General features: G+C 43.5%; 1 pseudogene; it reads left to right on the top strand.

Annotated features, from left to right (window-relative positions):
- Positions 1 to 12,972, top strand: part of LOC123160709 (uncharacterized) — a 67,092-nt pseudogene extending 54,120 nt beyond the window's left edge.
- The last annotated feature ends 2,580 nt before the right edge of the window (positions 12,973 to 15,552 follow it).

Below are 15,552 nucleotides of genomic sequence, written 5' to 3'. Positions count from 1 at the left end.
CATGGTTATTAGCTAGATGGCTTCTTCTCTCTTTTTGGATCTCAATACAATGTTCTCCCCCTGTCTTGTGTAGATCTATTCGATGTAATCTTCTTTTGCGGTGTGTTTGTTGAGACCGATGAATTGTGGGTTTATGATCAAGTTTATCTATGAACAATATTTGAATCTTCTCTGAATTATTTTATGTATGATTGGTTATCTTTGCAAGTCTCTTCGAATTATCAGTTTGGTTTGGCCTACTAGATTGATCTTTCTTGCAATGGGAGAAGTGCTTAGCTTTGGGTTCAATCTTACGGTGTCCTTTCCCAGTGACAGTAGGGGCAGCAAGGCACGTATTGTATTGTTGCCATCGAGGATAACAAGATGGGGTTTATATCATATTGCATGAATTTATCCCTCTACATCATGTCATCTTACTTAAAGCGTTACTCTGTTCTTATGAACTTAATACTCTAGATGTATGCTGGATAGCGGTCGATGTGTGGAGTAATAGTAGTAGATGCAGGCAGGAGTCGGTCAACTTGTCTCAGATGTGATGCCTATATACATGATCATACCTAGATATTCTCATAACTATGCTCAATTCTGTCAATTGCTCAACAGTAATTTGTTCACCCACCGTAATACTTATGCTCTTGAGAGAAGCCACTAGAGAAACCTATGGCCCCCAGGTCTATTTTCCATCATATTTAATCTCCCGATAACAAGCTATTTCTGGCGCCGTTTTTATTTTGTTTTCTTTACTTTGCATCTTTATCATAAAAATGCTAAAAATATTTTCTTATCATATCTATCAGATCTCACTCTCGTAAGTGACCGTGAAGGGATTGACAACCCCTTTATTGCGTTGGTTGCGAGGATTTATTTGTTTGTGTAGGTGCGAGGGACTCGTGCGTGGCCTCCTACTGGATTGATACCTTGGTTCTCAAAAACTGAGGGAAATACTTACGCTACTTTGCTGCATCACCCTTTCCTCTTCAAGGGAAAACTAACGCAGTGCTCAAGAGGTAGCAAGAAGGATTTCTGGCGCCGTTGCCGGGGAGTCTACGCAAAAGTCAACATACCAAGTACCCATCACAAACCCTTATCTCCCGCATTACATTATTTGCCATTTGCCTCTCGTTTTCCTCTCCCCCACTTCACCCTTGCCGTTTTATTCGCCCTCTCTTTCCCGTTTGCCTCTTTTTCGCTTGCTTGTCACGATGACCCTACCTAGATTTGGTGATCTTCACCTTAGAAGGTTAGAAGAGATCGAAAGCAACGTTAGGAGTTTCATGGTCTTACAATTTGAGCATAATAATTTCTTTAGAAACGAGCTTAAAGAACAAAAAAGCTTTATGGGTTATATGAATAAAGAGCTCGATGATATGTCTAAAGAATTTGATGGTTTGAAATCTCAGATTGCTCATCTTGAGAAGTTAATAGCTAAAGTTTCGGATAAGCAGGCCACCTCAGTTAATAAGATGGCCGCTAAGGCGGATTTTTTTTTATGAAAATAAAGATGAAGATCTAAAAGTTATTAATGTGTCCCTTATTAAATCTTTGTTTTGCAATATGAATCTTGATAATGATGGGATTGAATATGATCCACCTTTACCTAGAAGGCGTTCCAAAAATTCGGAGTCTATAGATCTTGATGCAAAAATTGGTAAAAGTGGGATTGAAGAGATCAAAACTCTAGATATTAATGAACCCACCACTTTGGATTTCAAGGAATTTAATTATGATAATTGCTCTTTGATAGATTGTATTTCCTTGTTGCAATCCGTGCTAAATTCTCCACATGCTTATAGTCAAAATAAAGCCTTTACTAAACATATCGTTGATGCTTTGATGCAATCTTATGAAGAAAAACTTGAGTTGGAAGTTTCTATCCCTAGAGAACTTTATGATGAGTGGGAACCTACTATTAAAATTAAAATTAAAGATCATGAGTGCTATGCTTTATGTGATTTGGGTGCTAGTGTTTCCACGATCCCAAAAACTTTGTGCGATTTGCTAGGTTTCCGTGATTTTGATGATTGCTCTTTAAACTTGCACCTTGCGGATTCCACCATTAAGAAACCTATGGGAAGAATTAATGATGTTCTTATTGTTGCAAATAGGAATTATGTGCCCGTAGATTTTATTGTTCTTGATATAGATTGCAATCCTTCATGTCCTATTATTCTTGGTAGACCTTTCCTTAGAACGATTGGTGCAATTATTGGTATGAAGGAAGGGAATATTAGATTCAAATTTCCGTTAAGGAAAGGCATGGAACACTTACCTAGAAAGAAAATAAAATTACCTTATGAATCTATTATGAGAGCCACTTATGGATTGCCTACCAAAAATGGCAATACGTAGATCTATCCTTGCTATTATGCCTAGCTAGGGGCGTTAAACGATAGCGCTTGTTGGGAGGCAACCCAATTTTATTTTTAGTTTTTTGATTTTTGCTTCTGTTTAGGAATAAATATTTGATCTAGCCTCTCGTTAGATGTGTTTTTATGTTTTAATTAGTGTTTGTTCCAAGTTTAACCTATAGGATCTTCTTGGATGATAGTTATTTGATCTTGCTGAAAATTCCAGAAACTTTCTGTTCACGAAAATAATTTTTAAAAATCACAAGAACGTGATAAAATATTGATTCCAATTGCTGCTGATCAATAAACAAATTTTCTAGGTCGTCCTATTTTGGCTGAAGTTTTTGAGTTCCAGAAGTTTGCGTTAGTTACAGATTACTACAGACTGTTCTGTTTTTGACAGATTCTGTTTTTCGTGTGTTGTTTGCTTATTTTGATGAATCTATGGCTAGTAAAATAGTTTATAAACCATAGAGAAGTTGGAAAACAGTAGGTTTAACACCAATATAAATAAAGAATGAGTTCATTACAGTACCTTGAAGTGGTGTTTTGTTTTCTTTCGCTAACGGAGCTCACGAGATTTTCTGTTAAGTTTTGTGTTGTGAAGTTTTCAAGTTTTGGGTAAAAGATTTGATGGATTATGGAACAAGGAGTGGCAAGAGCCTAAGATTGGGGATGCCCATGGCACCCCAAGATAATCTAAGGACACCAAAAAGCCAAAGCTTGGGGATGCCCCGGAAGGCATCCCCTCTTTCGTCTACTTCCATCGATAACTTTACTTGGAGCTATATTTTTATTCACCACATGATATGTGTTTTGCTTGGAGCGTCTTGTATGATTTGAGTCTTTGTTTGTTAGTTTTCCACAATCATCCTTGCTGTACACACCTTTTGAGAGAGACACACATGTTTCAGAAATTGTTAGAATACTCTATGTGCTTCACTTATATCTTTTGAGTTATCTCTAGTGCTTCACTTATATCTTTTAGAGCACGGTGGTGGATTTGTTTTATAGAAAATATTGTTCTCTCATGCTTCACTTAGATTATTTTGAGAGTCCTACAAAACAGCATGGTAATTTGCTTTAATTATGATAGGCATTCAAGATTAGTAATTGTTTTTTTCTTATGAGTGTGTTGAATACTATGAGAAGTTAGATGCTTGATAATTGTTTTGAGATATGGAGATGATGATATTAGAGTCATGATAGTTGAGTAGTTGTGAATTTGAGAAATACTTGTGTTAAAGTTTGTGATTCCCGTAGCATGCACGTATGGTGAACCGTTATGTGATGAAGTCGGAGCATGATTTATTTATTGATTGTCTTCCTTATGAGTGGCGGTCGGGGACGAGCGATGGTCTTTTACTACCAATCTATCCCCCTAGGAGCATGCGCGTAATACTTTGCTTTGATAACTTATAGATTTTTGCAGTAAGTATATATGAGTTCTTTATGACTAATGTTGAGTCCATGGATTATACGCACTTTTCTTCCTTCCACCATTGCTAGCCTCTCTAATACCGCGCACTTTTCGCCGGTATCATGCACCCACCATATACCTTCCTCAAAACAGCCACCATACCTACCTACCATGGCATTTCCATAGCCATTCCGAGATATATTGCCATGCAACTTTCCACCGTTCCGTTTAGTATGACACGCTACATCATTGTCATATTGCTTCGCATGATCATGTAGTTGACATTGTATTTGTGGCAAAGCCACCGTTCATAATTCTTTCATACATGTCACGCTTGATTCATTGCATATCCCGGTACACCGCCGGAGGCATTCACATAGAGTCATATCTTGTTCTAAGTATTGAGTTGTAATTGTTGAGTTGTAAGTAAATAAAAGTGTGATGATCATCATTTTTAGAGCATTGTCCCAAGTGAGGAAAGAATGATGGAGACTATGAATCCCCCACAAGTTGGGAAGAGACTCCGGACTAAAAAAAAGAGGCCATAAAAAAAGAGAAAAGTCCCAAATAAAAAATAAAAAAATAAATAAAAAATGAGAGAAAAAGAGAGAAGGGACAATGTTACTATCCTTTTACCACACTTGTGCTTCAAAGTAGCACCATGATTTTCATGATAGAGAGTCTCCTATGATATCACTTTCATATACTAGTGGGAAATTTTCATTATAGAACTTGGCTTGTATATTCCAATGATGGGCTTCCTCAAAATGCCCTAGGTCTTCGTGAGCAAGCGAGTTGGATGCACACCCACTTAGTTCCTTTTGTTGAGCTTTCATATACTTATAGCTCTAGTGCATCCGTTGCATGGCAATCCCTACTCACTCACATTGATATCTATTAATGGGCATCTCCATAGCCCGTTGATACGCCTAGTTGATGTGAGACTATCTTCTCCTTTTTTGTCTTCTCCACAACCACCATTCTATTCCACATATAGTGCTATGTCCATGGCTCACGCTCATGTATTGCGTGAAGATTGAAAAACTTTGAGAACATCAAAAGTATGAAACAATTGCCTGGCTTGTCATCGGGGTTGTGCATGATTTAAATACTTTTTGTGGTGAAGATAGAGCATAGCCAGACTATATGATTTTCTAGGGATAACTTTCTTTGGCCATGTTATTTTGAGAAGACATAATTTCTTAGTTAGTATGCTTGAAGTATTATTATTTTTATGTCAATATTAAACTTTTGTCTTGAATCTTTCGGATCTGAATATTCATACCACAATTAAGAGAATTACATTGAAATTATGCCAAGTAGCATTCCACATCAAAAGTTATGTTTTTATCATTTACCTACTTGAGGACGAGCAGGAATTAAGCTTGGGGATGCTTGATACGTCTCCAGCATATCTATAATTTTTGATTGTTCCATGCTATATTATATTATGTTTTGGACATTAATGGGCTTTATTATACACTTTTATATTATTTTTGGGACTAACCTATTAACCGGAGGCCCAGCCCAGAATTGCTGTTTTTTTTGCCTATTTCAGAGTTTCGCAGAAAAAGAATATCAAACGGAGTCCAAACGGAATGAAACCTTCGGGAACGTGATTTTCGGAACGATCGTGATCCAGAGGACTTGGACCCTACGTCAAGACATCAACCAGGAAGGCACGAGGTAGGGGGCGCGCCTACCCCGCTGGGCGCGCCCTCCACCCTCGTGGGCCCCACGTTGCTCCACCGACGTACTTCTTCCTCCTATATATACCTACGTACCCCCAAACTACCTGATAAGGAGCCAAAAACCTAATTCCATCGCCGCAACCTTCTGTATCCGTGAGATCCCATCTTGGGGCCTTTTCCGGAGCTCCGCCGGAGGGGGCATCAATCACGGAGGGCTTCTAGATCAACACCATAGCCTCTCCGATGATGTGTGAGTAGTTTAACTCAGACCTTCGGGTCCATAGTTATTAGCTAGATGGCTTCTTCTCTCTTTTGGATCTCAATACAATGTTCTCCCCCTCTCTTGTGGAGATCTATTCGATGTAATCTTCTTTTGCGGTGTGTTTGTTGAGACCGATGAATTGTGGGTTTATGATCAAGTTTATCTATGAACAATATTTGAATCTTCTCTGAATTATTTTATGTATGATTGGTTATCTTTGCAAGTCTCTTCGAATTATCAGTTTGGTTTGGCCTACTAGATTGATCTTTCTTGCAATGGGATAAGTGCTTAGCTTTGGGTTCAATCTTGCGGTGTCCTTTCCCAGTGACAGTAGGGGCAGCAAGGCACGTATTGTATTGTTGCCATCGAGGATAACAAGATGGGGTTTATATCATATTGCATGAATTTATCCCTCTACATTGTGTCATCTTACTTAAAGCGTTACTCTGTTCTTATGAACTTAATACTCTAGATGCATGCTGGATAGCGGTCGATGTGTGGAGTAATAGTAGTAGATGCAGGCAGGAGTCGGTCAACTTGTCTCGGACGTGATGCCTATATACATGATCATACCTAGATATTCTGATAACTATGCTCAGTTCTGTCAATTGCTCAACAGTAATTTGTTCACCCACCATAATACTTATGCTCTTGAGAGAAGCCACTAGTGAAACCTATGGCCCTGGGGTCTATTTTCCATCATATTTAATCTCCCGACAACAAGCTATTTCTGGCGCCGTTTTTATTTTGTTTTCTTTACTTTGCATCTTTATCATAAAAATGCCAAAAATATTTTCTTATCATATCTATCAGATCTCACTCTCGTATGTGACCGTGAAGGGATTGACAACCCCTTTATTGCGTTGGTTGCGAGGATTTATTTGTTTGTGTAGGTGCGAGGGACTCGTGCGTGGCCTCCTACTGGATTGATACCTTGGTTCTCAAAAACTGAGGGAAATACTTATGCTACTTTGCTGCATCACCCTTTCCTCTTCAAGGGAAAACCAACGCAGTGCTCAAGAGGTAGCAATGAGGCGATCAACAGTTGGTACGGTTGGGAAAGCTGCCGGCGAGCGGAAAGAAGCATGGCGCGTCTCTATTTTTTACCGAGAACAACCCACTCTACAACATATATGTGCTAGTAGGTGAAGGTTTAGGGAGAAAAGTTTAGAGCATCTCCAATGTGGACTCTCAAACCTCCCATACACATCTGGACAGACCAGTCCGAATGCATTTTGACATCCAACCTGGTACCCCATCTATCCGCGGACCGGTCCATACGTCCATTTTCCCGCATACTTGGGGGGGGGGGGGCTTTGAAGGAGTCCGAACCGCCACCACGTAGGAATCCGACACCCTCGGCACACTGATACATCTCCAATGTATCTACTTTTCCAATCACTTTTGCTATTGCTTTGGCCTCTAATTTGCATGATTTGAGTGAAACTAACCCGGACTGGCGTTGTTTTTGGCTGAACTACCATGGTGTTGCTTTTGTGCAGGATTAAGAGTTCTTGGAATTGGACAGAGATTTTTGGAGAATTATTTTGGAATAAATAATAAATATTGGAGTGAAGAAGTACCGAAGGAGGGCCACCAGGCCACCAGATGGCCGGGTGGCACGGCCACCCCCAGGGCGCGCCACCTGCCCGTGTGGGGACCATGGCCACCGCCTTCTGATGATTCCACCCGCATAAATTCCCATATATCCTAGAAATAATCATAGAAAATCATCATCATGTTTTACGATACAAAGCCGCCGCCACATCCTGTTTTTCATCAGGACCCCTGATCTAGAGTCCGTTTTTGGCTGAGGAGAGAAGGATTCGTTGCCATCGTCATCACCAACCCTTCTCCATCTACAATTTCATGATGCTCACATCCATTTGTGAATAATTTGTTGTATGCATATGGAGGTAGATGGGATTTGGATGAGATTTCTTATGTACTGATGTCGGATCTGTTAATGCTTGATGCCTAGTATCCACTATGTTCTAGATTGATGTTGTTATGACTCTGCTATCCTTAATACTTGCCACAGGGCCCAAGTGCCATGATTTCAGATCTGAACTCTTTAGGGTAGGACAACAGTTGTTATGCAAGTTCTTATTGCAAACACATATGACTGTATATGGAATGCATGCCAACATATGATTGATGAATTGAAGCTAGTTTGTTGTCACTCTAGGTTACGACTGTTGCATATTGAATCTCATATGTACACCCCGTAGCTTTCTCCATGCCTACGCTTTTTCTGCTATTGTCTCCGTTAAATTCACTACTGTTTTGCATTGCTACTACTCTGCAAACTTGTTACCTGTTCTTCTACTGTTACATTATCACCACTATTATATCTCATATTACTGTGCTACTAATAAATTACCGCATGGAAGTTATCTCTTCAGGTGTGGTTGAATAGACAACTCAACTGCTAAAGCATATAAATATTACTTGTATCCCTTGCGTCGAATCAATAAATTTGGGTTGAAATGCTTCCCTCGAAGACTATTGTGAACCCTATACTTATGGGTCATCACTCACACAAACCCCTCCCGGTCCACTTCTCTTCCACTCCGCCCTTGGCCCCCCTTGCTTTGCATCTGACTCTTCTCGTCCGCCGCAGCTGCTCTACCACTTTGGGCGCCGCCCAGGCATCGTAGGATGTCTGCAGCCCCCACCAATGCGCATGCCCGCCTTAGACTACGCCGCCATCAACCCAGGATCCCTCCGTAGCCAGGTAGCATCCGCCCTCTGCCAACAACGTCCTTGACGGACTCTACATCTTGTAGATGTTCGCTCAAATGCGATTCAGCTCTTTTGTTGAGCTGCCCATTGTTTTCTAGAGTAACTTGATGGTGGGGTACTCGATGATGGAGGATGAATTATTGTGTGATGAGTGGTTGGTCGTATCTACATATTTGTAGGCAGGAACTCAATGGGCTCGCTCTTTTGGCAATGTGTGCATGCTTCGTTTCATGAGCAAAAGAACTTCGAACCCTACGACATGCACATCATCCATGAACGTAATGTGATGTCGATACCGCATTGATGATACACCATCTGCAACTCTGTCAAGAAGTTTTGTGGTGCGATTCACCGGGAGGAAACAATGTGGCCATTGGGCTCGTCAACAATGCAGATCCTAAGGTTTGCTTCCTGTTCCTCTACCTGTTGGTAATCCATTCATTCACTCAACGTTGATCTACACCTTGTATAGCCTACACGAGCCGCCGCGACGTACTACAGGATCGTGGGTAGGCCATTCACGCACATACATTGTTGGATGAAGCAGGTAATCCATTCATTCACTCAACGTTGATCTACACCTTGTATAGCCTACACGAGCCGCCGCGATGTACTACAGGATCGTGGGTAGGCCATTCACGCACATACATTGTTGGATGAAGCTCAAGGGATAGAATGTGTGGACGACATGTGCCGACTCTGACTCTAGTATCGTGAATTTGGAATCGAAGAATTTGAAAACTTGTTGAACATTCGGTTACTCGGTTTTAATATTTACAGTTGAACTATTGTTGTACTAGGGATTTTTGCATGTTATTTATGGATGAATTGTGTTATTTTCTACAAGTATTTTGAGTATTGTGGTCTTAAAATAAACAGGGGCGAACATTTATCAAACATGGTTGGATGACCGGCTCCCGCATCAGTGTCTGCGGACTAGTCCGGACCAGCCGACGCGCAAATAGTGTATCCGTTTTAGGGTTCAGCGTTGAAGATGCCCTTAGAGGAACTTAAATTTTAGAAAATCTGCAAGACGTTGATTATTCACCTTGAACAAAAATCCACGTAAATGTAGCTTTTAGGGGATCTTTTAGAGATGCCTTAAGCTTTTGTGGTACTAACCCTCAAATGTATATAGTTGTTTTAGATATTTTAATGTTGTTTACAGTACTACCCCTACTCCATTAAGGCTACTTTGAATCAAAGGATTTTCATAGGGATTTTCAAGGATTAGAATCTTTAGGATTTTTTTCTATGTTGGTTGTTTGATTCATAGGATTGAATCCTATAGGAATTTTTTCTAAGGATTTTTGTGTACTACTTCCCATAGAAATTCCAGCATCCACTCAAACCTCTTAGAAATAATTCTTTGTTTTCTCTGTGATGCAATCCAACAACATAAAATCCTGTAGAATTGAGATGAGCATGACATTTCAATTTTATATCTTTTATATTCCCGTGGTTTTACAATTTTGCCAATCAAAGGGGCCCTTAGTTCCTGCAACCTCCATTTTCTAGAACACACAAAACAAATATTTAGCACTGAGAGAGCATGGTTAACGAGATCATATTGTATTTAATTAGCCCATGCAGCAGAAGCATGGCCTGGGCTGGCTATGAAATGGACCATACATTGGGTGGAGAAGGACAGTGGCGAAAGGGGTGGAATGAATGGGCTTTCTGTTGTTCTGTTTGACTAGCTTGTCGAGCTGCTCCCTCCTTTTGCTTTTTTAATGCAGGAGGGGAAATATTCTACTTTTCTGAGCAACCTTCTCTGCTGCACCACCATGGGAGTGATAGGGGGAAGACCGGACGAGAGAGGTGCATGAGCATGATCAGAATGATTGATGAATGAGGAACCGAAATAATTGCAGGCAGAGAAAAGCCCCCATGATTTCTCAAACTGGTCAAAGAATTGGACTGTTAATTCGTGTCAAAGAGGAACTGGAGTTTGAATAGTGACCCACATGAACTGAAATCATGCACATTGCCTGCTGGTCTTGTTGTTTGATTACTGTGCAGCTAGTCCTAAGCTGTTGGAGGTAAAAGTGGCGACACATAGTAAGGACCTGCCTTTTCGTTTTGACAAACTAACAAAAGTGAAAGTTACTGCGAGAAAAATGAGCTGCCAGTGTGAGGGTTGCTTCTGGTTTACTTCAGTAAACTATACATGTAACTTTGTGCACCGTGAATGGGTCAGTCGGTCACTCACCCTAATCTCCACTAGCCCGGTCAGTATAACTAACTTGCCTAGCTAGCTAGCAGCTGCGTGCATGAGGGTGACAACAGTAAGTAATCCATGATTCACCTTTGTTAGTGCAACCGGTGATCAGTTAAATAGTTACTGAGAGTAACAGCAGTAGGCACTAATTCATAGTGCACCTTGTTGGATCAGTTAGTTAATTATGGAGAGGCTCATTGGCATGTTATTAAGTCACAACAACAGTAGCTTTACTTTGCCAGATTAGTGGAGATTAGGGTTGTTAAAGCATGTTTAGGTCTAGAACACAAGAGCTCCATGTGCATGTCACTTGATCAGCTCACTTGGTCATGGAAGCTTCACTCCCCATACTTTCGCTGACAGGCGCATATGCAAGGAGAGGTAACACGCGTGCTCGAAGAAAAGGTTCCATACGTTTTTACTGTGTGAAGCACTTCAATTAAAGCTTCACTACCTTTGATTTGTTTGTTTATGTTTTCTCCAAAAGTGAACTGCTGGCTGGTCCTGCTATACTACAAAACAGAAGATGATTGTTTATAGATATATAATTGATGACTTTCATGTGATGCATCGACTCATGTGATGCATTGGCCAGAGAGAACCGCAAAGCGCACCTCATATGTGTAAGTAAAATATACTCATATTGGTAGTGGAGCATTGCTTGATTATGTGCATGTCCCAATGAAACCATGAGCATGTAGTACAGAAAACAGTAGAGTAATCCTCGATATCATACGTGTACAGAACAAGACGGTCTGAACAGGAATATTCTTGCCAAACAAGAAAGAGATACCCTTGTTTTGGCACAACCGGTGTCAGGCTTATTATAACTTGAGTGATCTTATTTATACTGGAGTAGCCCTAATTAAGACATAAGGAGTCCTGCCAGTAGTGGTTAGCTACTTGATCACAGTACAGCAACAGCACTCTACCTAGGCAGCTTGTATAAGAGCATCTCCAGCCACGCCCCCCACAGACCCCACCAGACGGCTTTTTCTGCGCTGGCGCTGAAAAAACGCCCCAGTCGCGCCCCAGGACGCCGAAATCCGCCGGCTCGGCCCGTTTTTGGGCCCGGCGATCGCAGGCCGAACCCGGCGCATTGGAGGGCGCTCGGGGGCTCCGGCGCAAGGGAAAAGCACGCCTGGCCCACACCGTCAGGCGAAAAGTCAAGCTTATCGCCCAGATTCGCCTCCCACACCCCAGCGCTCGACTGCCACCCGGCTGATCCCGGCGCCACCCACCGCCCACCACCGCTAGATAGGCCATTCCCCGCCGGAAAAAGAGTAGAGGTTTCGCCGAGGCAGCCTCTCCACCATCGTCTGGGCGATTTTTCCGGCGTTCCGGCCGCGGAGGGACAGTGTACCGGCGGGTGCGCGCCTACCGCACCCGCAAGGTGTTCGGCGATTTGCTTGCCTCGGCAATGGACTCGGACGACGAGGAGGCTCGCCGCACTGCTGGAAGAGGAAGCCGATGCCGACGTTCAGGAAGAGGAACATCTCATGGTCCTCGCCACCCTCGCCGGCCTGCTGGCGAGCAATGAAAAGCCGCGGCGAGGTGGCTCGGCGCCGGGGCGGATGAAAGCAAAGAACCGGCATCATCTCGAAGGCTACTGCATGCTCTACTCCGACTACTTCGCCGACGCTCCACTGCACGGCGACAAAGTATTCCGGCGCCGTTATCGGATGAGCCGAAAGTTGTTCCTCGGGATTGTGAATTTCATCTGGGAGTTCGACAGCTACTTCAAGTGCAAGAAGGATTGCACCGGCAAACTTGGATTCACCTCAATCCAGAAGTGCACGACAGCGATGAGGATGCTTGCATACGGAGCTCCCGGTGATTCACTCGACGACTATGGGCGCATGGCCGAGTCCACGACCATTGAGTGTTTATACAAGTTCTGCAGGGCAGTGGTGGCAGTGTTTGGACCGCAATACTTGCGAACACCCAATGCGGAATACACCGCGCGGATCCTAGCACAGAATGCAGCAAGAGGATTTCCTGGGATGCTTGGAAGCATCGACTGCATGCATTGGAAATGGAAGAACTGCCCATTTGCTTGGCAGGGGATGTACAAAGGCGGTTGCAGTGTGGTACTTGAGGCGGTGGCCACACAGGACCTCTAGATTTGGCACTCCTTCTTTGGTATGCCAGGAACTCACAGTGACATCAACGTGCTGCTGTGCTCCCCTGTCTTTGCCAAGCTTGTTGAAGGTCATTCTCCTCCGGTGAACTTCGAGGTCAATGGGCGGCACTACAACAAGGGGTACTACCTAGCTGATGGCATCTATCCGAGATGGTCTACATTTGTGAAGACTATCTCAAACGCCGTGCCATGAGGCAAGAAGTCCCACTTTGCCAAGGTCCAGGAGGCTTGCAGGAAGGATGTCTAGCGGGCATTTGGTGTGCTCCAATCTCGATTTGATGTTGTCCGGGGCCCTGCTCAGACCTGGTCGAAAGATCAAATGTGGGAGATCATGACTTGCTGTGTCATCTTGCACAACATGATCATCGAGAGCTCGCAGGAAGAGCCAGTGTTTGACACTGAACCATACTACAGGCAGGGTCCTCTAGCCGAAGTTGATCACCAGCTACCAGTAACCTGGACTGCCTACCTCAATATGCGTCAGGAGATCCGAGACCCACAGGTGCATCATCAACTACAGCAGGATCTAGTGGAGCACCTATTGAGGATCAAGGGGGACGGCTAGCTCGACGTGTGATGAAATATGAGTTTTTATTTGTTGAACTATATAATTTTTATTGAACTATTTGTTGTTCTACTATTTGATTTTCTGTGATGAACTATGTGACCAAAAAAATATTTATGTTGAGACTTCAACACCGAACCACGCCGAAATGGGCCGATTCTCGACCATATGGGGCCATTTTTTGCCGAAAGTGGGCCGAAAACTGGGCCGATATCGGCGCCTGGGGGCGACGGCTGGATGCCCAACCGCCCCCAGAGCTGATTCTACCGCCGGCTCGCCCCCATGCGGCGATTTTTATGCCTCGGGGGGGGGGGGGGGGGCAACAGCTGGAGATGCTCTAAGCTTTACCCCATTTCTATGACCATCTCATGTTGCATTGCACCTGGTCATGAACTCACTCCGAGCAACTCTAACAGAGTCGCCAAAACGTGGATGGAGCGCACTGCATAATTTTTTGGACCGCGCTCCATAATTTCTAGTTTAAATTGTAGACAACCAAATTACGACTAAAAGTGAATCAAGAACAGAAGACTTCGAAATACTAAAAGTCCTTGTGGTTAGGAGTAAAATTCGTCGCATTGACATATAATTTGTGACTTAAAATGTCCAGAAACGACATTTGCAGTGCTAAAGATAGGCAATGTGGCTTTTTGACATTGCTAGCTAGCTACTTGTCAACGCTAGTCGTCGTTCTCGTCGAAGGAGAGGAGCACGTCATTGACGCCGCCATTGGTGTCGAGCAGCTCAATGGCAGTCGAGCTCGCGTTAGCGATTTGCCTCATCAGTAGCTTCTCCTCCTGCTCGTCATGGAGGAGGGGGAGGGGCCGTTTCTTCGTTGTGTGGGCGGGGAGCTTGAGCATGCCACCGTTGGGGTCCTCGGGCTTGTCGGGGACGGGGACGGGGAGGAAGGGGGCGAGGGGGGCAACGACATCCTCTTCATCAGAGGAGGTGCCACCCCAAGCGTGCGGCCCGGGTTGGGGTGTATGGTAATGAGGACAATGGCACCGTCGGCGCCACAGAGCAGGATGCGATGGCGACCGCGGTTAGTCTGGTGCAGCAAAGGTAGCCCCACTGGCCCGAGGCATTTGGGATGACATGTTGTCGTCTGCAAGCAGATTCAACAAATAGGCTACAGGGCGGCGTGATAACATTAGGGTGATGAACTCGTCGTGCAGGCAGGGGAAGAGCCGGCGGTAGGGTTTGGGTTGGGCATGCCTTGCCGCCAGGATTTTATTGTTCGGGATGGTGGGCTTGTCTAGAGATGATGCCGTGTGGCGGGCATTCGACGGCTCGCATGCGAGAATCTGAGGCACGATGGTCACCACTAATGGCGGGTACTACCTCCGTCCTGGTTTATTAGCCCCCCTTGTATTTAGGATCATATCTTGACCATGATTTTAACTAAAGTATAATTTATACACAACAAAAATAATATTATCGAAAACTACGTTTAAATACAAATCGAATGATATATTATTTACGACATGCATTAACATTCTAATAAATCAGGATGGAGGTAGTAGGTATCCAGTGATTAACAATCACACCCCTGATGTATTCTCTTTTTTTTTTGCGTCAATATGAGCTGTATGGGCTGCAACGCCAATGGAATCAGAAAGGAGGCATGAGGAGGAAGTAGCTGAAGTTTTACTCTGGCCACAACAGTTAGCTTTGGTGTGCACTCCAAACCAGCTCCCCACAACCTTCAAATCTGGAGGCTGAACAACTGTTTTGCAGCGGCCTCCAAAAATAATATGAAATGCGAGCTGAGGATGGAGGGTTTTGCCGCTCTAGCCCCCATATTCATGGTAATTATGGAGGGAGGGGATGTAGCTATACTCAGCATTATATGGTGAGTTACTCTCACTTGGAGTTACTATCAATGCACAAAGATGATACTACATTACATGGTGAGTTACTCTCACTTGTGCATTACTACATGATACTACATTACATGGTGAGTTACGAACTACCAATGCACAAGTGAGAGTAACTCACCATGTAATGCTGAGTAGCTACATCCCCTCCATCCCATGTAATGTAGTATCATCTTTGTTCCGAGTTGTAAGACGTTTCGGATATTTGAATATGGACTAAAATGCGTCAAAAAGTTGGAACGGAGGGAGTAGTCGTGGTTAACCACAACCTGGCTTTGGG

The sequence above is a fragment of the Triticum aestivum genome, chromosome 1D (genome assembly GCF_018294505.1).
Source record: "Triticum aestivum cultivar Chinese Spring chromosome 1D, IWGSC CS RefSeq v2.1, whole genome shotgun sequence".
In the NCBI taxonomy this organism is placed as follows: Eukaryota; Viridiplantae; Streptophyta; class Magnoliopsida; order Poales; family Poaceae; genus Triticum; species Triticum aestivum.
Note: the sequence above shows the minus strand (reverse complement) of the source record. Positions and strands in the feature narration are given on the sequence as shown.